The sequence below is a fragment of the Rhipicephalus microplus genome, chromosome 5 (assembly GCF_043290135.1).
Source record: "Rhipicephalus microplus isolate Deutch F79 chromosome 5, USDA_Rmic, whole genome shotgun sequence".
Taxonomy (NCBI): domain Eukaryota; kingdom Metazoa; phylum Arthropoda; class Arachnida; order Ixodida; family Ixodidae; genus Rhipicephalus; species Rhipicephalus microplus.
The window spans coordinates 89,630,867-89,657,317 of record NC_134704.1 but is presented as its reverse complement, the minus strand read 5'-3'; positions in this window follow the sequence as shown (position 1 = coordinate 89,657,317).

Here is a 26,451-nt window from a genome sequence, read left to right as displayed (position 1 = left end):
GATGAGAGGTAAACAGAGTTGAAGAAAATAGCACTGCCCCAATTCAAAACGCAGTAACAGCCCACACAACCCAGTAATTTCAAACAGGAAACCAGCCCGTCACAAGCGGCATTTCACATTGTCCATGTCTTCTTCTAATAAACTTGCGCAACAAACACTATATAGTTCGACCATATAGTACCAAAAACACAATACTTCAAGCGCTCAACTATACAGACCGTTTTCTTCCTACACTCCACATTGCAGTGAAGTAAAATACGAATTAGGCATAGTTCGGGTTCAGAAGAATTGTCCACCAAGTCCAATTTTGCGTAGGATGCCAAATAATGTGGCACTGAAACTAATAAGTGTTAGCTTATTTGCTGGCTATGCGTCCCTCACTGACTGTTATGCTTGGATTTGCTTTTAGGTATCAGTCAGAAACTCTAACAACACTCTTCATAAACACTTAATAGAAAAACTGCATGAAGAAATGAACAGCAGGATGTTAAAGCCAATTCCAGTGGCTGTGAGTGGTGTGTAAAACTGCATTTTAATTCACATATACAAATTAAAATATCGCGAGTTCTGGTTTCAAAATCAACAGATGAATTTACTGTGAGGAAAGGAAACATATTAGTGAACCCTTGAGGACTACTCGGAGCCGTATATTCATTAAAAAATATCTGGTGCTTGCATGAGGAAAACGATAATTTGGAGCATAGTGCCCTGAAAAGTCTTCTACGTCAGAAAAAAATTTAAAAAGTGATGCTTTTAGCTGTCATGAAACCCAATTTCAGCCAAAGCCTAAAGGTGAATAGATCACGAGTGGGTTGAGATCAATTTTGTTGTCACGCCAGAAATATTTTTCTTCCCGTTTGTTCATCCCTCGGCCCGTGGTGGGGTTTAGTTCCAACACAGACTCGCTTCTCTCGAGCCTATCCACGGGCACAAAATCAAAAGTTTAAAGCCCGAATTTTATAGCCCGAGAAAAAGCACTGAAAAGATAACTTCGAATACACTTATTTATTTTCCTGTTAAAAATAAGAAACGATAAAATATGTTTCCGGGCTAATTATTAATTGCGCCATATTTCATACAGAATACTTAATGTTATCATATCCCGGTATTAGAGGGCCATCGGTGACTGACAGCACAATCTTGCTTCCATACATCAATATAACGAGTATATATACGTTGAAAAGTTCACTTCCACTCAACATGCGCGATTGTTACAGATGCAATTCTTGTCTATTAGTACAGATGCAGTTGATTGAAAGCACCTGTAGCAGTTAACGTGTTGGAGCCGGTGATATCAAAAGGCGGTTTGCCTACTATGATATGGAGAGGCGGGCTTTGCAGGCTGGCACTTGATGAGCACTCTCTGTGCAATTGTGTGTACGCCTTTGGGTGTTAGTGTACGTCCGTACATGTGTGCGTGTGCAGAGACGATCTCGCTTAAGGGAGGTACAGGGTTCTTTGCAGCTACCTCCTCGTGGTTGATCGAGTCCAAAAGAAATGAGCTTATAATTAGTATTTGGGTTTGACTTCCCAATACTACCATATTATTATGAAAGACGCCGTAGTAGAGGGCTCCGAAAATTTCGAACACCTTGAATTTTTTAACGTGCACCTAAATCTAAGCACGCGGGTCACAAGCATTTTCGCTCTCAGAAAAAACGTGGCCGCCAAGGCAAAAAAAAAAATACCGTGCTTAAGCTAGCGGGGTAGGCTTGGGCTTGGGCTTGCATTAAACGTAGTGATTGTGAATCCACATATTTTCTTAGCTCAAGACTACGAGTAGTTACGACGTAACCAGAAAAGAAGAGTCAAGGACAGAAAGTTCTTGTCTCGCCTTCTGTAGTTACATCGTAACTACTTGTAGTCTTCTGCTGTGCAAATATGTTAAAAAAGTGTATACAGAAACCAAAATGAAGCGATGACATGCTCTTCACAGCGGCCTAACATAAGTATTCTGCTTTGTCGGGGGGGGGGGGGGGGGGTTAAAGGTGGGAGGTTAGCAGTTTCAGGAGGCAAATCTCCTTAAGGTCGAGTTGTATGATCGCCGCCCGTCATAACAGGCTGCCATGACGATGCTGATGACACTGATAACGATGACAATCAAGCGTGTTTCAGACCACGCATTCTCTTATTGCCATGGCAAAAGAAAAGTGTAAGCGCTCTCACCGGCGAAAGAAAAAGCGGCAACGCCAACAAGAGGAAACGTACATTAACATTTGAAACGTTTGCCATACGTTGTTCAAAGGTAGTTAACGGTCCGCGTGCTCCGCCCGCTCTTCATCATTTACTTCGTATATATGTGGTGTTTGAGTGTAAGGTCACATCAGGTCACATCAGGGGTCATTGGCTCTTATTATTCACAACGTACCTGTCCCGGGTGATGGGACGAGTTTTACTTGGTGAAGTTGCGGGGCAGACTCGGCAACCTTCCTAATTGTTTTGTGAAGAAGGACGACTCCCCGCACTGTCTCGCTCGCGCATGCGCACAATTTAGGGGAATATAACCACACTGAAAGTCACAGCAGGGTATTTGAATTGAAATGTTGCGATAAGCTAGCATTCTATAGATTAGTGTCACACAACGTGAATAGTAGTACTGCGACACAACAAGAGTTTCCTAAAGAAAAGTAATTTTCGTGACACTCAAACTAAGTTCTGACCGTAAGGGCCACAGATGAATAAAAAATGGCCTCTTAAGCCACTGACGTCCTCTGCCTTCCTGAAAAGGTATTCATTATTGCGTTTGCGAGTCGATGGTTATCTGCGAATCGATGTTCCACAAGACCTGGGTGAAGAAGGAAAGCAAGCTATTGTGCGGAAAGCTTGCTAGCTTGATTAATCCTACTAATAACTAAGAAATAATGAAATGCTTCTAAACTCTACGGTGAAATTGAAAACAACAGACTGAAGGACGCAACTAGCAGACGACTACAATGATGTCACTGCTCAAAAGTGCCGTTTTTCCTCGTTCAGTAACGTATGTGCGTCATGCGTGCTGTAATTGTGAGCGCAACCCACACACCCACACAATAAAGTAGGTTGATGAACGATATAACGACGCTTTCTCATTGCAGTTGCGCTCTTTTGTGTTTCAGTTTCAGTTTCACCGCAGAATTTTAAAAATTTTATATATTCACAGTTATTATCAGAGGCCACTTTTCCGAAATTTAACAGCAGCTCTCGGTTTTTCGCATGCAGGGCATGATTGCACGTCTTTCACTTGACTGCCTAAGTTCATAAATTAAAAAGTTAATCACCCTAACTTTCCTGAATACTGTTTCAAGTAATGTTTTCAACCCTCTTAAGATGCCTGCTGTAACAGAAAAAGCAACTGTGAAGACAAAAGAATATTGGACACAGTTTTGTTAAACACCCCCTCTCTCTCGCTTGATATATATATATATATATATATATATATATATATATATATAATGAGATATAACAGACAGTAATGCCAAGGAATGTACAGGGGAAGTTATTAACATTAATGGGATGTAAATAAGAAGAAAGAAAAGTGGATGAAAAAATTACCAACTGTAATTACCAACTTACAGTTGGTAATTTTTTCATCCACTTTTCTTTCTTCTTATTTACATTCCATTAATGTTAATAACTTCCCCTGTACATTCCTTGGCATTACTGTCTGTTATATCTCATTATTATTGTGTTAAAAACACGGAAAAACGAGCCCTTAGGTATACACTTCTTTCCCTTATATATATATATATATATATATATATATATATATATATATATATATATATATATATATATATATATATATATATATATATATATATATATAATGGAAAGAAGTGTATACCTAAGGGCTCGTTTTGACCCAATAATAATGAGATCTAACGGACAATAACACCAAGAAATGTTTAGGGGAAGTTATTGCAACCAATGTAATGTAAAGAAGAACCCTAATGCAAAAACTGCGTGATGCCAGTGCGTTTTTGGCACTTGTACGCGCTGGAGACATTGATTGCGCACATGTAATCACTGGCACTTCGCTGGGCGCACTGGGAAAAGCTGTGTTGCACTGGTAGGGGCACTGGCTCAACCACTGTGATGCTGGTACGCACTGCGAAGCGCTGTAAGCGCTGGAATTTTCACTAGCGAGCGCTGGTCAATACTGCAGCACGCACTGTTTCTACCAGCGCAGCGTGCACGTTATTATAGCATGTGCCGTGGTATGTTTCAGTCTTGTTGAATATAAAACGCTTGATTCGACGGCACGGAGAGATGGTATACCTTAACAGATACCGAGCACACGTATTTTGGCGGCGCAAGTACGTATCACGGCAATTATAATGGACCTTTTTCCTATATGAAATCGTTCAACGCTAATAAACAGTTGGCACTATTAGACAGCAGAACACCGTCGTAAAAAAGCCATTGTGTGCTTAAAAACAGAAATTGAACCTCAATGAGGTTACGTCTACGTTCTGTACTTTTGCGGAGCACAGGCTGTCATTGTTAAATGTTGTTGATTATAAGTGTTTAGCACGTTTTATTTTTTACGAATTAATAATTGCAGAACTATCGCTGCTGTCATCAAACTTCTCTCCCGCTTTCTCCTTCACTGGCGAGCTATTCTTCCAATCTTATTGCAGTTGTCCAAAATGAAGGAAAATTGAAAATATTTACAAAGGTGTAGTAAGATACGCCGAACATTTACGCTTCTGCAACTGCGTTATATAGTGCGAATCTTCTGTATGCATTGCGCTTCAATGACTATTGGTATTCGGTATGAGAGCCATCTAATTACGTTGGTGAAGGAACACTTCCTTGTTGCTCCGCACAGTAACTGTTCATTGCAGCTCTTCTACTTTACCTTGGGTTTCATATCTAGACACCCGCCGAACATATATATATAAATATATATATATATATATATATATATATATATATATATATATATATATATATATATGTATATGTATATATATATATATATATATATATATATATATATATATATATATATATATATATATATATATATATATATATATATATATATATATATATATATATATATATATATATATATATATATATACCTTGCGGTCCTCGCATGGAGACTGGGCAGGCCTGGCTCGCCGAAGCCCCGTTGGGGACGTCTCCGATGCATCATCTTGAGCATACATAGCCGAGGCAGCCATGGAGCGCTGATTGATTGATATGTGTGGTTTAACGTCCCAAAATCACCATATGATAGCCATGGGGCGTCCGCTACGTAGAATCGTATGACGGTGAAAGTTTGGAGAACCCGCACCTCCACCACAATGTTAAGGGAAGAAAAATCGTCACAGGGTATAATTACAAGGTATGTATAAGCACATAACGCCAGACACACAAGCCAGAATCAAGTTTACGCGGATATCAGCAAGCGTCATCTTCTTATTTGCTGTCTCCACCTTCATTTCCGACTGCGTTTTTTAGCAATATTACCGATTCAGGTAGTACTGCGTGCGGAAAAGTAAGATTTGTCGAAATGGCGAAAGAATTAGGACCAACCGAAACCATGTTAATGCCTGGTGCAAAAAGGGAAGCGGGTGCAGGAATGAAGATAGAGGTTTAAGAGCAACAACTCTTTTTTCGTTCTTTTTTTTTACTGAGGCTGGTAAAGAACTCAGGCGTCACAAATGATGTAGCACGCGTGCACGCGTTATGATTGCCAGAAAACACTGAACGTAGAACAGCTGAAGGCGCATGCTCCTAGCCGCCATGCGGCCTTCGGTCATCAGGGTGTGCCCCCAAGAAAAACAAGGGAGCTTCGACGAGACCTGCAAGCTAATAAGAAGACGTGACTGGTGTCTTCAAAAGCGGCCTTCTCTTCGCCCTCCCGAAGCCTAGAAGATAGGCAAGTCACGACCGGGGTGGCATTTCACTCGGACAAGCGAGTCAATTGACGTGCACATTGGAAAGACTCGCCTGTCGCGGATTCCACTGTGGAGGCACGTTTTGTTTTCACGGCGTTCGCTCGTGCGCCATTTTTATTTCTCGCCATACTAAAGAGATCGAGGTGTGGAAACCTGACAGCTCCATATATTTCTTACAGAGCTTCTCTACATTTCAAAGTAAAATCAGTACTAATTTGTGCGACAAAATTTGCTGACAAGAAAGCCACAAGTTTTTAACGCAATATATTTAGAGCTCGTTCCGCAGAAATTGGTGCCGGCGTCGGTGTCTCTGTTGAAGTTGTTAGTAGTCAGCCAAAAAATTATCATCTATCAAGTGACAGAGAAAAAGAGAACGATTCAAAATAAATTAATATTAAATATTTGTGGGTTTCAATTAGGATAAATCCTGTCTATCTGCGTGGCAAGCAAGTGTTCCAAAATAAAGCCACGATGTGTGTTGAAATTGCGGTGAAAAAAAAAAACTGCTACATGAATGCATTGTAGTATTAGTCTTCTTAACGCGTCATAAAATGCGTGGTAGAAGTGAAAAATCACCCCAAGCTTTAAAACCATGAATGGAGCAAGCAGTGAGAATTTCATAGAAGCCCCACCCACCAATTGCAAAGCCCTCAGACCTATTTTCATTTTTATATAGTTGTTAATACTGTCAATCCTCATAGAGGGTTATAGCAGAGAGGACATAGATAAAAAAATCTACAATGTACATAAAGTTTAGCATGCTGACCAGTGGAGGCATAGTGGGACCTTCGCTGATTCGCGAAATGAATAATTATGGTGTACTGGGCACCTAACAACTCTTGTAGCCAATATCCAATGGTACTTTGAAACAGCCTATGTTAGACGTATACAGTCGTTCGTTACCTCCCGGCACGGTTGAGGCATCCACTGAGAACCGAAGAAGGCTAGCAACTGAGAAGGCTTTGTGCACGATGCTCGATTACTCTATCGCGCTCTTCTCTTGAAGGCGAAGCTCTATAGCGTCCTCCAATGTTTATTTGTTGAAGTGATATTTTGTTCATTCATTTCGCGTTAGTGTAAATAGTCAGTAGATGAGCAAAGCAGTATAGAGAGATGGGCTACCTATTTGTTGACCTACATGTAAATTGTTCATACCGTCAGCCCCACGTTTTTTTAATGACGTCTGCTTGAATGCTTGATCGATAATCAGGTTTTTTTTCACCTTTTATACATGTTATAGTGATATAGTCTTATCACGAAACGATCCCATATTACTTAGACATTCATTTTAATCAATTTGGATGTTCTGAACACTCGCCTTTCGCGTAATATACTACATACACAAGCGTTTAATTTATTCACTTTGTTTCACTGGATTTCGTTATTGTTTGGACCATGCTCACTCGCATTGTATTCAGTTTTCCTAAACGAGCAGAGTGCCTTGTGATAACCGAACTCAACACCAGCACCGTTTAAGCCGTGAGCGAATTAATGCTTGCGTAGCATTTCCCTATTTGCGCACACAATTGGATAGACCAATAGTCACAGCATGTACTGATACGTTTGGTTTACGCCTGCTTTTAGCATAAAATGCTTAGCATCGTTATCGCGAAATGAAACAATGAGATATACACCAGCTTTTGTAATCTCCCATGTGCAATTACTATTTTCGCCTTGAGCGTGTTTTATCTGAACATTACTGAATTGGGTGTTTTCTATCTCATTTTTGTCAGATATTCTTGCTCCATTCTCTCACTTGACTGCCACGCTTTAAGAGCGCTATGACATAAAACAAAAATAAAAGGAATCGTAGAGGACGTTGGAGCATCGCCTTCAAGAGTACAACGCAATAGCTTAATCATGACCCAAGCGCATCCCCTTCACCCCTGTCGCCTGGAAAAAAAAATTAGGGCGCCTAACTGGTTCTTCCTAACTATTCTAGAATTCATACTGCAAGTATCGTTGCAAACTACTCACTATGCCGTAGTTCTTCATTTTGTAAATTGGTGAAGTACCCACCAATTGACAGCAATGTGCCACGCGCAGCGGCCCGCTTTGTTATGGGTTTGCAGCTTTTAACTACCCATTGGTTGCGCTGTTCACAAGTCCTAACGACTGCTGTGAGTCTACAATCCTGCCACGTAAAATTATGTATGCAAAGGAGACTACTCTCGCTACATAAAATTTTGTAGTTTAAGTTCACGGAGTAGTTTCAAGCCCCGGCCTCACCTCATGGTAGAACACCAGCTTGCCAGGTGTTTGGTTCCCACATAGACTGGAGATATTTTTATTATTAATTTCAATCTATCTCGAGCTTGAGATCACGGACAACGCCAAATTTTTACTGACCACCAATGGCGACACCATTGACACTGACACCGGAATTTCTGCGAAGGAAGCTTTTTAACACTATTGCTTTAAGATTAAAGCCATATTTATGCCTTTGAAATCTGAATATGCAGCGGAGCTGGCAAGCAAGCACCAGCGCCTTGCAAAAGCCGATTGCGTTCTGTCTTCATCTCCTTCTTCTTTCCTTCATTTTTTGTTATGCACGTCCAGCTACCCACATAGTAAAAGTGGGTTTCTTATCTTATTCTACGTTTCTTAATTCCTTCGTCTTCTTCCTTTATCTCTTACAATATTCAACTCTCTCCACGTTTCACTACCTAAACCTCGCGCCACAGTTCCTCCCCTTCGCTTCTCTGTTCCACTCCTTGCTATACTATACTCTTCAGTTTCTTCCTCTATTCCCCCTTCTTGAACCTCCCATCGCTGTTCTTCACACTCGCTTTTCCTTTCCACCCGTTGCTTCTCTATATGACTATGCTACAATTTAACTGCTCAACAAGAAGCGTAGCCAGTAATTTTTCGGGGGGGGGGGGAGGAAATTTTTTTTAATTTTAGGAAGGACACTCCTTTGAGACGGTCATTTTCCGCTCTCTATTTATTGACGAAAAAATTGTGGTGTAGGGGAGGCCACGCGCCTGGTGTGCCACCCTCTCTCTGGCTTTTCCCCATCCCATAACTTCTCTTCCTCTCCCTTGTCACTCATTTCATCCTTACTTCTCTTTGCAGCTCCGCTGCTGCGCTTTACAATGCGTGGCCATACTGTGCTCTACTGTTAATAATGTCAACCTCGGGCAGACTTGATGCCTCGAAGTGGTATGCGAGAGATTATTGGTCAGCAGCCATTTCGTAATAAGATCACGTAATACGTGACGTCAAGCAGGCAAGAGTGTTCACACTCGCCACCATGGCAACAGGTGGTGCTGACTGACTTTCCCACATTTAAATCCACATATATATCATATAAAGAGGACAGCGGGATAACCGCCACCACCGCGCAGGAGTAGGGCATCGAACACAGTGTTGGAATGTCGCAGATCCGGATGCTTCGGGTGCCATGTTATCTTTCCACCCGCTTTGTTTCTTCTCATTTACATTACAATTACTTCTAATAGCATTTATTATACTTTCCTTAGGATTATTGTCTACTAGTTCTCATTAACAGAGAAGTCATGTGATAGGCGTGTTGCATCCGTGAAGCAATATGAATGCCGATGTATATACCCGTTGTAATACAAATCGACATTTTCTTAGAATGCAGGCATACATGCATAACGCATTTACTACTTCGGCCATTTCAAAATGCACAAGACTTCTCAAGAGTGGCGAAAATTTCCACGTAGAGCTATCTCATTAATTTCCGTATCTGCATGATACGTTTCTAATTTTTCTACTTCACAACTACGAGCGCGAGAGTTGTTTCTCTCGGTGCAAACGAAATTGAACGCGAAGTGGCACCGGTTTGTTTGATGATCTGCAATTAAAGTCAACTAGCGTAACCATTGAAGTTAGGCTAGGATAATGCTGCACGTCTGAATCCCAAACTTTAGGCAGGTGTAGCCGGTATAATAAATGTAACAATTTTAGAAAGTATGAAATGTGTTGACAAGATCACACGGTTTAAAGGTAGTTGAATAATGGAACTATATCTGCGTCTCATGAGATGTGGCGCGTTAAACGTTACCACCGCAACTTACGTCGAACCACGAATTTCTCTGCAAACTTATGGCCGGCTCACTGGAGCCACCCCTATGAAGGCATGTGGACCCAAAAATTGGCGCATAGGAAGCGAAGATACCGCCAGGTGCCGCCACAAGTTACCCTCATAGCAGACGACGCACGGCCGTTGTGGTGCACTTGTGCGTGCGAGTTTCTGCATATTTTTTTTTTGTGTTCATAACGCGCCGATCGAGCAACACACAAATGTAACGAATCGAAGCAACATTCAAGGTGTGAGAAGCACCGTGGTGGTTGGCTGCGGGATGTTCACAGCAGGAACCCAATCTGGGTGGGTGCTTTTGTGTCCCCGTCTATGCGCAGGCGAACGTGAGCAATGTGCGACACAACCAGTTTGTTTTGTGCAGTGCGCCCCACCTAACTACTGTGTTAGAAAGTGCGGAAATATAGTCTAATAAATTGAAAGATGTCATCAAAGCGACACCACTATGCATTGGAATGTAATATTTGAAAGCAAGAGCCCTCCTATCTTTGCCACAGCCACGTGCACGGGGTCATGCGAAAACAAAGGACTGGACACACACACACAAATACATAGTTGATGGGCTGTGTAAATGATAGGCGCGATCGGCATCCACGAATCCTCAAAACAGCGATTGCGTTTATAGCCACCAGTCAACAACGTTGACCAGCATACATAGCGCACAATAATGTTTTGAAATGCATTGCTATAGGCATATTTTGCAACGTGCTGAATACAGCACTTTCAATACCTTACCTTCAGCTCGTCGTGAGAACTTCAACCACTCCTGTTGAGTCTGAGTGATGGGGAAACTCGTGAAACAATATTCCACTTGACCGCGGGCTGCTGAACTTGCAGAAGGGTACGCAGCAATACACCGTGGTGTGAATGGTGCTGTACCTGTCGTACTCTAACGCTTTCGAGTCCTGAACAAATATCCTGACAAGCGCTAACCTTCAAATGGCACAAGAAAGAGTCAACTCACGCATGCACCATGCAAGAAAGCACTTTGGCGGCTGCAGCGATGAGGGTTAGTTGTGGCGCCATAGCGTGCTGCGGCACTTTCGAGAACTTAAAAAAAAAAGCTGAACAGGCAAAAGCAAACTTAGCGACATGTGGAGAGGTGGCATGATCACGTCGTAAGTATGTAAGAGGAGGTCGTGCTTCGAACAGGGTTACCGTAATAGGCTCCATGATGTTGCTACGTACCCAAGGAGGTGTACTTATACCAGTGCTATCAAGAAGATGAGGACGAAAAAAATAACAACAAAGAGGATAGACTGGCGCCAACTCATCCGTAACGCTAGCACTGCTCACTTAACCAGTTGTAAATGTGTCTGTGCCTACTCTTTCAAGCCTGCATTCTTCCTGTAACATGTTTGGTGGGGTGGTGGTATCCCCGTTCTCGCAGCGGAAATCCTCAGCGGGTTATCGCTGGTGGCTTTGAGCACGTCCTCTTAGAACTCTCTGAGAATAATCTCACGCATGCTTGACCAACTCGTCATAAACATCAAACGCTTATGCAACAAAGACTGTGACCTTCATCACCACATTGTTTGGCAGTAGATACCTGCATGCTCACAGCGGAATACAATGTATCGTTCGGGCTGATGACACCGCCAGAGCTGTACGCCTTGGGAGAATTCGTTGAGATACCTTTCTAAAAAAGAGGCGCTGGGACACTCGCATCGGCGCAAGCTTGGCACCTCATGCAATCTCTGTGAGCATAGGCTAGCCATCAGTGTAGGCCTCTTCACAAGATCAATCTATTGTGTAACTTCGGTATGGCCCAATACCTCAGCAGGCTAGAGGAAATATTCGTGCAGTGCATCGTATTCAACGTCGCATACACCAAATACTTTAGAAACAAAAGTGGACTGTAGGACTCACCTCTGTGCGCTCGATGAAACATCCCAGAAGATGTCGATCATATCCTTGGTGAAGCAGACCATTGGTACCAGACAGACAGTCTCTAAAGAATGAACAAGTTTGTTTTGCCAGGTGGTTTTGAGACAAAGAATTTCTGAAAAAGGCATTTCATTAAAAATGCCCACACATGCACATATTCTTGCCAAAAATTCATTAACATGGTGACAAAGCATACAAGCAAGCTAAAAGTCCCTTATATTAACAAACGAGATATGGCATGGTATATTCGTCTCTGCAAAAAGTAATTAAAAAAATTGGAGAAAATTTGCGGAAAAACCGGTTAATGTAAAATATTTTCTTTAATGAAGCTGCTCTTTTCAGCCACCATCCGGGCAACAATGTTAAGTTTAGTCAAATTGAAGACTGCTACCACTCGGGTGACAAATTGAAAGTCTTGTAAAGGAAATATTATTTCGTCTCAGATGGCAACTGTTCCAATGAAGGGCAATAATTACCCCACCAGATCATCTTTCATATAGTAGTTGACTGCGGGAATAATAGATGAGCCAAGTTAAGCAGACTCCACACGTGTTCGATTTTACAACTCGAGAACACAATATGGTTTCAGGAATAAAAAAATGCCTGGATTGAAGCTACTACGGCATAATTATCATTGTTACCTAACATGCTTATTCATGTATACCAGTGTATTTGCACTTTGTAACTATCAAAATTTAGCCACCACTTTAAGAACCATATTCATGATCTAGAGCACAGCTGGCAATCTCTATACCTACTCAAGGTCTTGCAGCTCTTGCCACCACAAGTTTAGAGCTGGCTGATTTGTTTGATGATGCAGCGTCGCTCTTGCCATTCTTGCCGCTCAAGAATGGGTGACATAAATAGCGTAGAAGATGCTGTCACTACAAAAACATGACGCGAGTACTCAAGAATTTAGAGACCGTTTAGAATGATGCCATCTAGCTTTGAATCGAATAAATAATAAATTTTAGGAAGACCCGGCTGCTGTTTTCGAAACTTTTGATACAGCATTATTCAAGCTGGTTTGTCGAATGAGTCGAGGTGAACGGAAGAATTGTACCTACTTGCGTTTCTTTCGTGAACAGAAACGTGTTGTGCGGAACGTCGCATGAGGGCTGCAGATGGTTCGGTAGCATATACAGGTTATCGAAGTGGGGGAAGGTTGCTTTTCACTTCTGAAACAACCACGTATTAAGCAGTTGCTTTCGTTTCGTAGAATGCTGGCTGATGAAGACGGCGCTGAACCAAAACCTCTGGCAGGCGAAGAACTGCGCTCCCGGTACACGTGTTTTAACTCCCGCTGTGCAGGCCACATTATTCTGGGTCTCCACATTTACAAAAAAAATACGGTAGTCCTGACGTCCACTGGCGTGATCCACTGCTAAGCGCGCCTTCTGCGTGTTGAATCACCAAAACGTCATGTATTTCTGACGTGTAGAAGGCATGGTCGTGAAGTGCTGAGCCCTTCGTCCAGCACTGCAGGCAAACTGTAGTGTGCAGTGTCCCCTTTTATTAAAGTGAAGATGCGAGCGAGGGGCCTGCGCTCTGCCGCGGCTGCCTAAAGCACCGTCAGCCGACAGATAAGCAAAGTGCGTCCGCTTTTGGCGGCGTCGTTTGTTGCCAGACCGCAGCGGGAGCGCAATGGGCGGGCGCTTATCCAAAGGCCCTGCCTGCCCTGGATCGATAATAAATGCGGAGCGTTCCTTGCGAACAAAAGCGAGTTTGACCGTATCTATCTATCTATCTATCTATCTATCTATCTATCTATCTATCTATCTATCTATCTATCTATCTATCTATCTATCTATCTATCTATCTATCTATCTATCTATCTATCTATCTATCTATCTATCTATCTATCTATCTATCCGCCTACGACTTTTGGCTCTCCAGCCGTTTGGACAATGGGATCTATAACAAAATTGGTGTGGCATAACATGACTATATGACGAGGACAAGTGATCGGTCAAAACATAAAAATAATGGCATGTGTGCTATGAATGTGATGATTTTTTTGTCATGTTCTTACTGCTCCTGCGTTGATTTCGTTCAGATCACATATCGCAAAACTGATAAACGGTATGACATGACGGGATGGTGAACATAACAGGTCCTCACGTGGAAATCATGACATGCGTGTCATGTAAGATCATGACTACACTTCACGCTCATGATGCACTCGCGGTCGTTTCACTAGCTTCACATACACCACATTTGGCATTACGTGACGTGGATAGATGATAAAAGTATATGACTGGTGCAGACATAATAATCATGACATGTGTGTCATAGGAACATGATTACACGCCACGCTCAAGATGTGGTCGCTGCTGTTTTGCTAGCTTCACATATTCCAATTTTGGTATTACGTGACTTGAATAGACGACGAAGATAAATACACATCCAAACATGATAATCATTGCATGCGTGTCACGTAAAACATGACTAAATTCTACGCTCATAGTGCACTCGTGGCGATTTCGCTAGCTTCACGTGTATCAAATTTCGTATTACGGGTTGGGAATATACGACGAGCACAGATGCCAGGCGCAAACATAATATACATGACATGGAACGGAATGGTACGGAACGGCATGGAACGGCATGGAACAATATTGATACACAACAGCCGGCACAGCCTGGCTGAAAGAAAGACGACGCTGGTGGCTGGTTGTTGATGAACTGTCGCCATATTGTTCGCCGAGCACGGTGCATCGTATTTAATTTATTAAATAAGTTACCCGTAACATTATCGGTGGAGGTGGACGACTCCCGTACCTCGATGGAGACGCGCAGCGGTCGCAACACCGGGGACTCATCGGCTACTTCAAGTGCCAGTGCCTCATCTCCACTGGTCTCTCGATCCGAGTCGACAACTTACGTCACCCTGCCACCCCTGCGGGATCCTGGAACTTTCTCCGCTGACGGTACCATCGACGTTGACTGCTGGCTGCACCGGTACGAGCGAGTCAGAGCTACCCACCGCTGGGGTCCCACGCTCATGCTCGCCTATGTTGTGTTCCACCTCGACGGCACGCCGCGGACATGGTTCGAAACCGACCAAGCCGAAATCACAAGCTGGGATCTTTTCAAATCGAAGATCCGTGATCTTTTCGGCGATTCATCTGCTTGTCAGCTCGCTGCCAAGAAGACTCTCGCCACGCGCGCCCAGACGTCTACCGAATCATACGTCTCATACATTCTTGACGTCTTGGCGCTTTGTAGCAAGGTCGACCAGCGCATGTCAGAAGAAGAAAAAGTTATTCCCGTCCTCAAAGGGATTGCTGATGATGCCTTCAACCTGCTGGTTTTTAATAATGTCACGAGCGTCGACACGATCCTGACAGAAAGCTGTCGTCTATACCAGGCTAAAGCCCGCCGCGTCACCCACGGCACCCCGCGCCTGCCGAACACAGCTGCTACTTCCTCTTGTGATGACGCCGTCCGCCCAGTTCCCCGATGTGACAACCTCACCCGCATCATTCGTCGCGAGGTCGAGGCAGCTCAACCAGTAGCTACTCCATTTCCAACGCCTGATCCTTCACCGACCACTATCTCACTGATACAAGCCGTCGTTCGTCAAGAATTATCGAACGTCGGCCTACACCCCATTCAACCATCTTCTCTGCCGAGCTTTTTATCGTCGTTCCTCCGCTCCTCCATTTGGTTCCGACTACTCTCGACAGCGCAATTTGTCCGAATGGCGTACACTGGACGACAAGCCCATATGCTTCAACTGCCGACGTGTCGGTCATATTGCTCACCACTGCCGCAATCACTGGGCTCCACCAGCACGCTATGAGCCTCCTACCCAGGCCACTTCTGACCACCAGTCGTCCTCAAAATTTGATTTTGATTCCCCTATGCCGACCACATCCTCCGATTCTGCCGCACCTCTGACGAGACCTCGCTACGCCCGCTCACCATCCCCTGCTCGCCGTCAATCTCGTTCGCCCCCACAACGCCGTCCTGCCTCTCCAACCTATTCACAGCGCCCCCGACCGGAAAACTAGGCAGTGCAGCTTCTGGAGGTGAAGCTGCATTGACGACGACCTCTGCAAGAAATCCTCGTGTAACATTACCGACCACCCGGAATCTGTTGAACGTTACTTTAGACAATGTACCTGTTCGCGCGTTGATCAATACCGGCGCGCATGTGTCCATAATGAGCGCTGCTCTTCGTCGCCGCCTAAAGAAAGTTGTCACACCCGCCTTGAACCGAGCCGTTTGAGTCGCCGGCAGGGGAACTGCCGCGATTATTGGCATGTGTTCTGCCCGTGTGACTATCGCCGATAGAAGCACTGCTGTTCTTTTCACCGTTATAGAAAATTGCCCTCATGAAGTAATTCTAGGCATGGATTTTCTAACCGCTCACTTGGCCCTTATAGATTGTTCAGCCGGCTGTCTTGACCTTGAAATGCCTCTACTTTCTGATCTGAGCAACCCGCCCCAAAGTCGCCTTTACTGCATTGATTTCGCACGCCTTCCACCTAACTGTGTCACAGATATCGACCTCTTCTCTGCACCACTTGTACCTGACGGCGATTACATGGTGGCCCCAATTCATGCCATGATGCTTACTCATGGCGTCCCTGTTCCGCACACCATTTTGACAATCGTTGAAAACCGCAAATGCCTTCCTATTGTCAATTTCGCCCTCACTGCCTAAATTCTTCCACAAGGTATCTCCCTGGCCGAAATTACTGCTCTAGAAGACCATACGGTTGAACCCTTCAGAGTGAATGATTGCTGCACTTCAGACCATGAACCAACTCTATCACGTTCATCGGGCGTCGAAATTGACCACATGGTACCATCAGACCTCGCTCCTGATCAAGCGGAAGCCCTATGTCACGTCCTGGAGTCCTATAGCGACATTTTCGACTTCGCCAGCACGGCTTTACGCCGAATGAGTGTTGTTACTCATCGCATCAATACTGGTGACGCGAGCCCCATTCACCGACGTCCATAACGTGTTTCCGCGTCCGAGCGCACAGTAATACAACAGGAAGTCAAAAAGATGCTTGCAAAAGACACAATCGAGCCTTCTTGTAGCCCCTGGGCTTCTCCTGTCGTCCTGATCAGAAAGAAGGTAGGAACATGGCGCTTTTGTGTAGATTATAGGCATCTCGACAAAATTATGAAGAAAGATGTTTACCCGTTGCCTAGAATCGACGATGCCTTAGACTGCCTTTATGGTACTACGTATTTTTCCACTATCGACCTTCGATCTGGATATTAGCAGATCACTGTGGACGAGATGGACCGTGAGAAGACCGCATTCGTCACTCCTGACGGGCTTTATCACTTCAAAGTTATGCCCTTTGGTCTCTGTAGTGCGCCGGCCACATTCGAAAGAATGATGGACTCATTGCTCCAAGGGTGTAAATGGTCAACCTGCTTATGTTATTTAGACGACGTTATCGTTTTCTCACCCACATTCGACTCCCATCTCAAGCGTTTATCGGCGACTCTTGAAGTTTTTCGTCGAGCCAGACTTCAACTGAACTCGTAAAAATGCCACTTTGCTCATCGTCAAGTAACCGTACTTGGCCACATCGTCGATGCCGCAGGAGTCCGCCCGGATCCCAAGAAAATTCGCGCCGTCACGGACTTTCCTGTTCCGAAGTCAACGAAGGACGTTCGCAGTTTTGTGGGCTTGTGCTCCTACTTTAGACGGTTTGTTAAGGACTTCGCCATCATTGCACGCCCACTCACAAACCTCCTGAAGAAGGACACCCTGATTTTGTGGGGCACTGATCAAGCCTCATCTTTTTCCCAGCTCAGAACGCTCCTTACAACACCGCCAATTTTAGCTCATTTCGATCCATCAGCTTCAACCGAGGTTCGAACTGACGCTAGTGGGCATAGCATCGGGGCAATGCTATTGCAACAACAACGAGGACATGACCGTGTTATAGCATATGCAAGCCGACTGCTATCTACAGCCGAGCGCAACTATTCAATCACGGAGTGTGAGTGTCTAGTTCTTGTGTGGGCAGTCGCCAAGTTTCGCCCATAATTATACGGGCGCCCATTCCGGGTAGTCACCGACCACCACGCGCTCTGCTGGCTTGCCTCACTCAAGGATCCCACAGAGTGCCTCGCTCGTTGGTCCCTACGTTTACAAGAATACACGTTCACCGTATCGTACAAAACAGGGCGGTCACATCAAGATGCGGATTGTTTATCACGCTACCCTGTGGAAGAGGCTACCCATACTGACACCTTTTCAGATCTTCTGTCTGTGACGAAGCTACTCAACCTTGGCCACGAACAACGCCGGGATGCTTCCCTGCGAACCATCATTGACAAGCTTGAGTCAATGCTTCACGACGCATCTCTACAAATGTTCCCGGTAAAAGACGGCATACTGTATCGCCGTAACCTCGATCCATATGGCCATGACTTGCCCCCCCGTCATACCAGCCCATCTTCGTGCGACTGTTCTCAACCAACTTCATGACGCTCCTTTGGCGGGTCACTTGGGCGTCTCTCGCCAATACGACCGTGTACGTCGTCGTTTCTTTTGGCCTGGTCTTGCCCGCTCTGTTCGACGCTACGTCGCCGCTTGTTAGCCCTGCCAGCGCCGCAAAAAGCCATCTTCGCTACCAGCTGGATTCCTTCAGCCGATCGACATTCTCATTGAACCTTTTTTTCGAGTTGGCCTCGACCTGCTTGGCCCATTCCCGATCTCCAGCTCAGGCAACAAATGGATCGCTGTCGCTACTGACTATTTGACACGTTGCGCTATCACACGAGCACTTCGGACGAGTTGCGCTAGCGATGTGGCGGACTTTCTGGTATATGATATTATTTTATTACACGGAGCACCACACCAGCTTCTCACTGACCGGGGCCGGAACTTCCTATCAGCTGTCGTTGATGAAATTCGGCGCTCTTGCTCTGCCAAGCACAAGTTTGCCACTTCGTACCACCGCAAACGAACGGTCTTACGGAGCGCCTCAACTGCACCATAATCGACATGCTTTCTAAATACGTAGTCGCCGACCACCAGGACTGGAACGTCCATTTGCCATTAGTGACGTTCGCATATAATTAGTCACGTCACGACACTGCCGGCTATTCACCATTCTATCTTCTATACGGCCGAGAACCCGCCCTACCATTTGACACCTTGCTGCCCTCGGTCACTGAGTATGCCAGCGAAGCCATCGCGCGAGCCGACCACGCACGCCAACTCGCCCGCAGCCGCCTGCAGGCCTCACAGGAGCACCAAAGACAGCTCTACGATTCCCATCATTGAAACGTGCACTTTTCACCGGGTTCCCATGTCCTCCTCTGGTCCTCCGCTCGGCGTGTAGGGCTTTCTAAAAACTGCTGCCACGCTACACTGGACCATACCGCGTCGTTCGCCAGGTGACTGACATTACATACGAGATCGTTCCAGCCGATTCAACGTCATCATCGACACCTTCGAGTGACATCGTGTACATAGCTCGACACAAGCCTTATCACCCTCCTTCTACCGCATCCGAGTTGCTCAAGCACCGAGATGGTGCTTCTACCGCCGGGGGGCTATGATACAAAACAGCCAGCACAGCCTGGCTGCAAGAAAAAGAAAGACGACGTTAGTGGCTGGTTGTTGATGAACTGTCGCCATCTTGTTCGCTGAGCAAGGTGCATCGTATTTAATTTAATAAATAAGTTACCCGTAACAATATACATGACATGGAACGGCATGGAACGGCATGGACATGGTACGGCATAATTTACGTCCGCCTCGTAACGTTGTGCTGATTTTAATGTGACGTTTTAACCTTCCTCATTTGTGCTTCACATATCATCAATTACCACTGCACGTGGGATCTACCAATTTTTGTTCATTAATAGATGACGCAAAAAGCAGATGCACTTTTTTTGTCTGTCGATTGATGGTGCAGTAGTAGGCCGCCGCGGCTGAGCGTAACATGAAGATCCGGGGCCAATTTCTTCTTTTTACATTTTATCGTAACGTACACTAAGGTCCTAGTGTCCTAACGTATCCTTATGTCAAGTTTTCGGACAATAAGTGACCCGCATTAGTCAGATCATCATGGGCTTTTGACCGACCCCGCGTAGCCTTTTTATATCATCCATATTTATTTCTCTCAGCAGGACTAAAACAAACAAAACAATAAACCTGTAACAGATTGATATGTCTGGTTTTAACGTCCCAAAATCTCCATATAATTATGCGAGGTGCCGTAGTGGAGGGCTCCGGAAATCTCGACCACCTGGGGTTCCTTAACATGCAGGCAAATCTGAGCACACGGGCCTACAACATTTCCGCCTTCATTGGAAATGTAGCCACCGCAGCCGGGATTTGATCCCACGACCTGCGGGTCAGCAGCCGAGTACCTTAACCACTAGACCACCATGGCGGGTCTTCGCCTCGACATTGCAGCGTCGCCACTGCCAGTGACGAGGCCGAAAGATGTTCCGCGCGCGATAAGCGAGTGGGCTGGCGGTCGATTGTCATGACTACGAGCCTATTGACTTGTACGTTTCGCTTAAACGCTGTGCTGCTTGTCGGAGACGACACTGCGATCAAAAGGTGCATTATCTCTAACCGCTCGCTGGAATCCTTTAGCTGGGCCTACATCCCAATTTGGAGCATAGTATATCGCGCGAGTGCAGCCTACACTCGTCAATAAAAAGATGACACGTCGCGGCTGCCCAGATTCTATGGCTTGCCGTCTGTGGCGCTCAAAAAAAAACGGAGTGGTTCTCTAGCTTCATCACGCTCGCACAATGTTCGATTAGATGTCAGTGACTGAACAGCTTCCTTGAAACATTCGATGCACTTCGGCAGCGCGCCGTAGCATACTTCTCTTACAGGTCTGTTTGTGGCGGTGTCTCGTGCACTCGTTATAGCGTGATCATAGAAAATGCCCTTCGTAGTCTGTCTGGCTGATAGTATACGGTATCACAGTGTGACGTACATGCAGCCCCGACTCAACCAGATAGCTGCAACATCGGGTTTCACTCCTCATAATGCGAGTCTCGGAGTTTTTTACTGAAATGTTTTCGTGTGTGTTTCACCTGCTGCAGCGAGGTCTCATCGAACGTAACAACGCGAAACGCAATTGAATACGTGAAAAGGAGGCCGAAGAACCAGCTGTGTTTTCCCCAGTGCCAACAAGTGTACGCGGTCAAGAAACCAGGCCAACCTTTGGAAGCTTTCATGGCCGAGAGGTAAGCGGAATTCATTTTGTGTATCCATTGCCATAATAAGTTGACACAAAGTGGAATTGAGTACTAACCAAAAGCGATTCAACTTGCGGCTGTCTGTGAACGTACAGCTGACCAACTTATTGGTTCTTTCTGAGGCTAAAATGCAGCACTGCTTCTCTTTGGATCCAATGTGCCTTACGAGACGAGGAATCATCCCTCATATTCATAAAATTTATTTTTAATGGTTTCTCTTTTTCATGTGTCACCGTATGCAGCGATAAATGCAAGGTAAAATGATTGTGAGATCTTATTTGCTGATTGCATCATTATTCTGTGAGCGTTGTTTGGGTTCATCTACGAAGTAAGTCTGTCACTACTGTTATTTTAAAATACTGCCGTTTAACCCCGGCACTCGCCGTGGTAGCTTGGTCGATAAAGTGTTGCGCTGCTAAACTGAAGGAAACAGGTTGGAGTTTCGACCATAGGAGCCACCGCATTTCATTATATGAGAAGTGCTACCTCGACTAGACCACCATGGTTGAGCATATGAACCGTTAGTCACTTATTGCAAGAAGCTTTCAAGTAGGACGATCCCTCATTTAACGATCACTCATTCGGCTTATTACTTCCTTATGACGTCCTTACACACCATTCGCTTTGACGTCATGTGTATCAGTTGTGTAACGATGAATTTACTTCCTTATTTAGAGGCAATTTCCCTACTCTCGTCTTAATAGCAGCGGCGTTTTCCATTTTCTTTATTTTCCTGCATTCTTCGCTCTCCTCGTTCTCCAAGTGCAAGAAACACAAGCCGTCTGATTTAGCTATCTGTCTCTCCTCGGTTAGTTTTCTTTTTTTTAAGTAAAAGCTGTTATGAGATCATAACTCGGGTCACGCGCCACTGTAGTTGTCCGCCGGGTCCGTTGGGTACCGGCCTAGGATTCTAGCACTGAGCAACGCCGGTGCTTGGGACTTGCTGGCAAACTTGCCTTAGGCAGGCTTGATGACGAGGAAGCAGTCGCGTCAATACGACTTATAAAGCATTTTAGAACAGCGAAAGAACAACTAGGCGTAGCACAATGCCAATAGCGTAACAAGTGCGTCGTCGAATGCTCTAACCCAATACAAAAGCTTGTTCTTGTCACTTCTTAAATGTGGCACATACGCACTTCAGGCATAATTCCTCATCGTCGTCAGCCACTGCATGAACACTTGGCACAAAATTCCTTGCAACTGTTTAGCAGATACCACATTTCTCTGAAGAATGCAAAAAAAACAGCATAGTGACTGCCGGCCTACTACCAAAAATGTATTGATAATGCCTTAGTGGGTATCAAGCAAGTGTGCTTGCAGCAGTCACCCAACGAGTGTTTAGCAAAGGCTCTGAAAGGCCGCTTTTCTAGCTTTCGCTGTGACTGTGCTGCGCCTTACGTGCAGGCCTGGCGTTTTTATTGCGAAGCATTTCTTTGCGACTATCTATCTATCTATCTATCTATCTATCTATCTATCTATCTATCTATCTATCTATCTATCTATCTATCTATCTATCTATCTATCTATCTATCTATCTATCTATCTATCTATCTATCTATCTATCTATCTATCTATCTATCTATCTATCTATCTATCTATCTAGCCGCCTACGACTTTTAGCTCTCCTGGCCGTTTCGCTAATGGTATCAATACCGAACATGGTCTGGCATAACATGACTGTATGACGAGCATAATTGACTAATCATATCATGACTATCATGACCTGTATACCATTAATGTCATGATTTATATTTAAAGCTCTTGCTGCACTTGCGGTGGTTTTGTTCACATGACATGTTGCAAAATTGGCATGGTATGACGTGACTGCCTGGCGAACACAGGTGACAGACCATAACCGGGAAATCATGATATGCATCACATGTAAGCCATGGTTCATGACTACGCGCCACACTCATGATGCGCTCGCGGTCGTTTAGCTAGCGTCACATACACCAAATTTGGTATTATGGGACGTGAATGTTGACGAAGACAAATGACTGGTTCAAACATGATAATCATGAGACGCGGGTCATGTAACATGACTACATGCCACACTCATGATGCGCTCACGGTTGCTTTGCTAGCTTCAAATTCACCAAATTTGGTATTACGTGACGTGAATAGATGACGAAGGTATGTAACTGGTGCAAACATGATAATCATCACATGCGTGCCATGTAACAACATGACTACCTTCCACACTCATGATGCGCTCGCGGCCGTTTCGCTAGCTTCACATGTACCAAATTCGGTATTACGTGACGCGAACGGATGGCATATGTAAATTACACGTCCAATTATGATATTCATCACATGCATTTCGTGTAACAAGACGACATGCCACACTCATGATGCGCTCGCGGCCGTTTCGCTAGCATCACACATGCCAAATTTCGTATTACGTCACGTGAATGGATGGTGAAGGTATGTGAGTGGTGCAAACATGGTAATCCTGTGTCATGTCGAACATGACTACGTGCCACACTCAAGGCACCAAAATACTTCGACGTGGCCCGGCACGCGGGCGTTCGTTTCGTCGCGTCACGCTGGCGATGCCACGTCAGGCGCCGATCTGCCTGCATATACGCGCAGGCGCACGCCGCGGTGCGTTGCTTTGACGCATGCACGTTTGAGCGCGCCCGGCGTCCTTCCGTCATGAAGCTAAGCAGACGCGGTGATGTCTAGGTCATACAGTTTTTTAATATTTCCGCGTGCATAGCTGCATTTAACGGCGAGATAGCAACGACAACGAAGAACGCGGTTTTGCTCGAGAGGCGCAGCGCAGGCGAGTGAAGAAGACGACAGTCTTAGCGGCCTTCTCTGAGAGCGTCTCAATAAGTTCCAATAAGGAGCCAGGGACTGCGTTCGTGCCTGCGGCTGCGTTCCTTGTTCCATCCTCAGGGTTGCGGTCAAGTAGCCGGCGGTTACTTTTATTTTATTTTATTTTATTAGATCTACCTCTTGTTCCGCAACTGTTTTTGTGCATTGATAAGTGTAACTTCTTCTTATTTCATGTCTGTTTCTTCTCCGGGCCAGAGGCCTGCCCTTTGGTCAGCCTCTGTTCCCCCTCAAGATCTTCCTCTGGAGCTGTTTCTCCGCAATGCAACCCGTAGCGTTCCTGTCGCTTTGGTGCCGACCACCGGTGGGTTCATCCGCATGAAAAACCCCAAGACAATTCAAACGGAACTTTGAGCGATCACTCCCCACTCTCTACTGATAACAGAGGTTCGTCAGTTTGGACGCGGGGGGATACTATGCTGCTCACCAGACAAGGCCTGCATCCAAGACCTTCTGAAGTGCACTACTTTTGCATCACATCCGGTGAGCTCTTTTATCCCACCTCATCTAGCTTGCTGCAAAGGATTGGTTCGGGGGGTAGACGCAAGTCTAAGCCCAGCAGAAGTCTTGGACATCTTTTCCCCAGCAGGTGTTATTTCTGTTTACCGCTGTACCAAACAGGAAAACCAACAGAAAGTTCCCACTGAAACTGTAATTGCCACATTCGCTGGAACAGATCGCCCTCCGGAGATCAAGGCATGGCCGCTTATCTATAAGGTCGAAGCTTTGGCTCCCCGTCCGCTGCAATGTGCTAAATGTTGGCGCTTTGGACACAGTACTAAAGGTTGTCGATCGGAGACTCGATGCCGCACATGCGGAGCCATATACGGGGCTGGTCATAGTACTGCTGAGTGTCAATCAGACAATAAGACATGCTGTTTGTGCAAGGCAAATCACGCTGCAGACGATCCTAACTGCCCTGCAAGATCAAAGGAACTTCAGGTGATTGAAATCATTGAAAGGAGACGATGCTCTCGTAGAGAAGCAATTGCAGAAATTCAAAGCAGGAGTCAGGGTTATGCCGGTATAGCAGCTCGTCCACCTCTTTCTATGGATGCATCACTTTCTCAGTCCATTTCTGCTATGGTAGAAAAGGCCGTAGAAAAAGTATTAGAAAAATTTTTAATCAATCTGTCCGACTCACTCAATAGTATTATGGATTCACAGATGTCGGGTGCATCTGATCGAATAACTAAGCGTATCCAACCTCCTAGTGCCTCAATTAGTAAACCTGCCGAACATCAGTCAGATGTCTCTATCGATAATGAGGCAATGCTTTCCAGTCCTAACACAACTGAGCAGGAAGGTATATCTGATTCAGAATCAATAATTAATCGGGATGTAGATATGGATGCTCGCCTTTTGAAACGCACCAGATCACCCACTAGCAAACTTAATAATTCTTCTCATCCGAAAACAAAAAAGAGTGTGAAGGAACCTAGGACTAAAGCGGACTTCTTAAAAGATAGTATCTTAGATCAAGCAGTTGCTACTGCTTGCTTATCATCATAGGGTACCTTAGAGTACTTCAGTGGAACTGCCGTTCAATTCTCTCTGCAACTACAGACTTATTATACCTAATTTCTCAACAATCTCCAGACGTCATAATTTTACAAGAAACTTGGCTGTCTGCTGATCAAAACTTCTATCTAAAAGACTATCAGTGCTTTCGACTGGACCGAGACTCACGTGGTGGAGGATTAATGTTTTTCATTTCATCCAAAATTTCCCATAAAGCACACTAAGTTTACCAACAAATATCACACGATTATGAAGTATTGGTTCTGGAAATTCACTTTCCCGGATGCGCGCCACTATCTATAGTCAACAACTACTTTCCGGCTGGAATACAAGATGAAAGAGCCCTTGACGTGACTGTGAGTTTTTGCAGAAACAGCATACTATTTGCGGGAGACTTCAATTCCCATCACGTTTCATGGGGATTCCGCACTGATTCATCAGGAAAACGGTTGTGGGACTGGACTAATCGGAATAACCTTATTTGTTGGAACTCCAGAGTTCCGACATTCGTTCGATAAAATTCGAGGTCCGTCTTAGACTTGACATTTGCTAGCTCAAGTGTGACAATATCGTCTTGGACTGTTCTTGATACTGCTACAAGTAGTGATCACTGCCCCCTGGTATTTGAAGTCAGCATTCCTTTAGTGACGGTAGATCGCCAGGTGCAAAGTTTTGTAAACTACTCTAAATTTAAAAAGAACTTACAGTCAACGCTGTCTTCCTTGCCCAATATGGAAACAAATATGAAAGCTATGAGCCTTTGTTCCACCCTAAAGTGTACAATTAAAAAATCACAGTTCACTATATCTTCAACAAAGGGAAAATTCATATCTGCCTGGTGGAGTGCGGATTGCGCCAGAGATATAGACGCCGCAACGCTGCATGGAAAAAACTTCTCACTAACCAATGTCCGACTAATTGGAGAAATTATTTATTTGCTAAAGCTACCTTTAGGAGAACGGTGTCATTAGCGAAAGACGATTGTGAAGAAAAACGGTACAGCTACTTATCCAAGAGTGGCAACAAGAAAGCTAT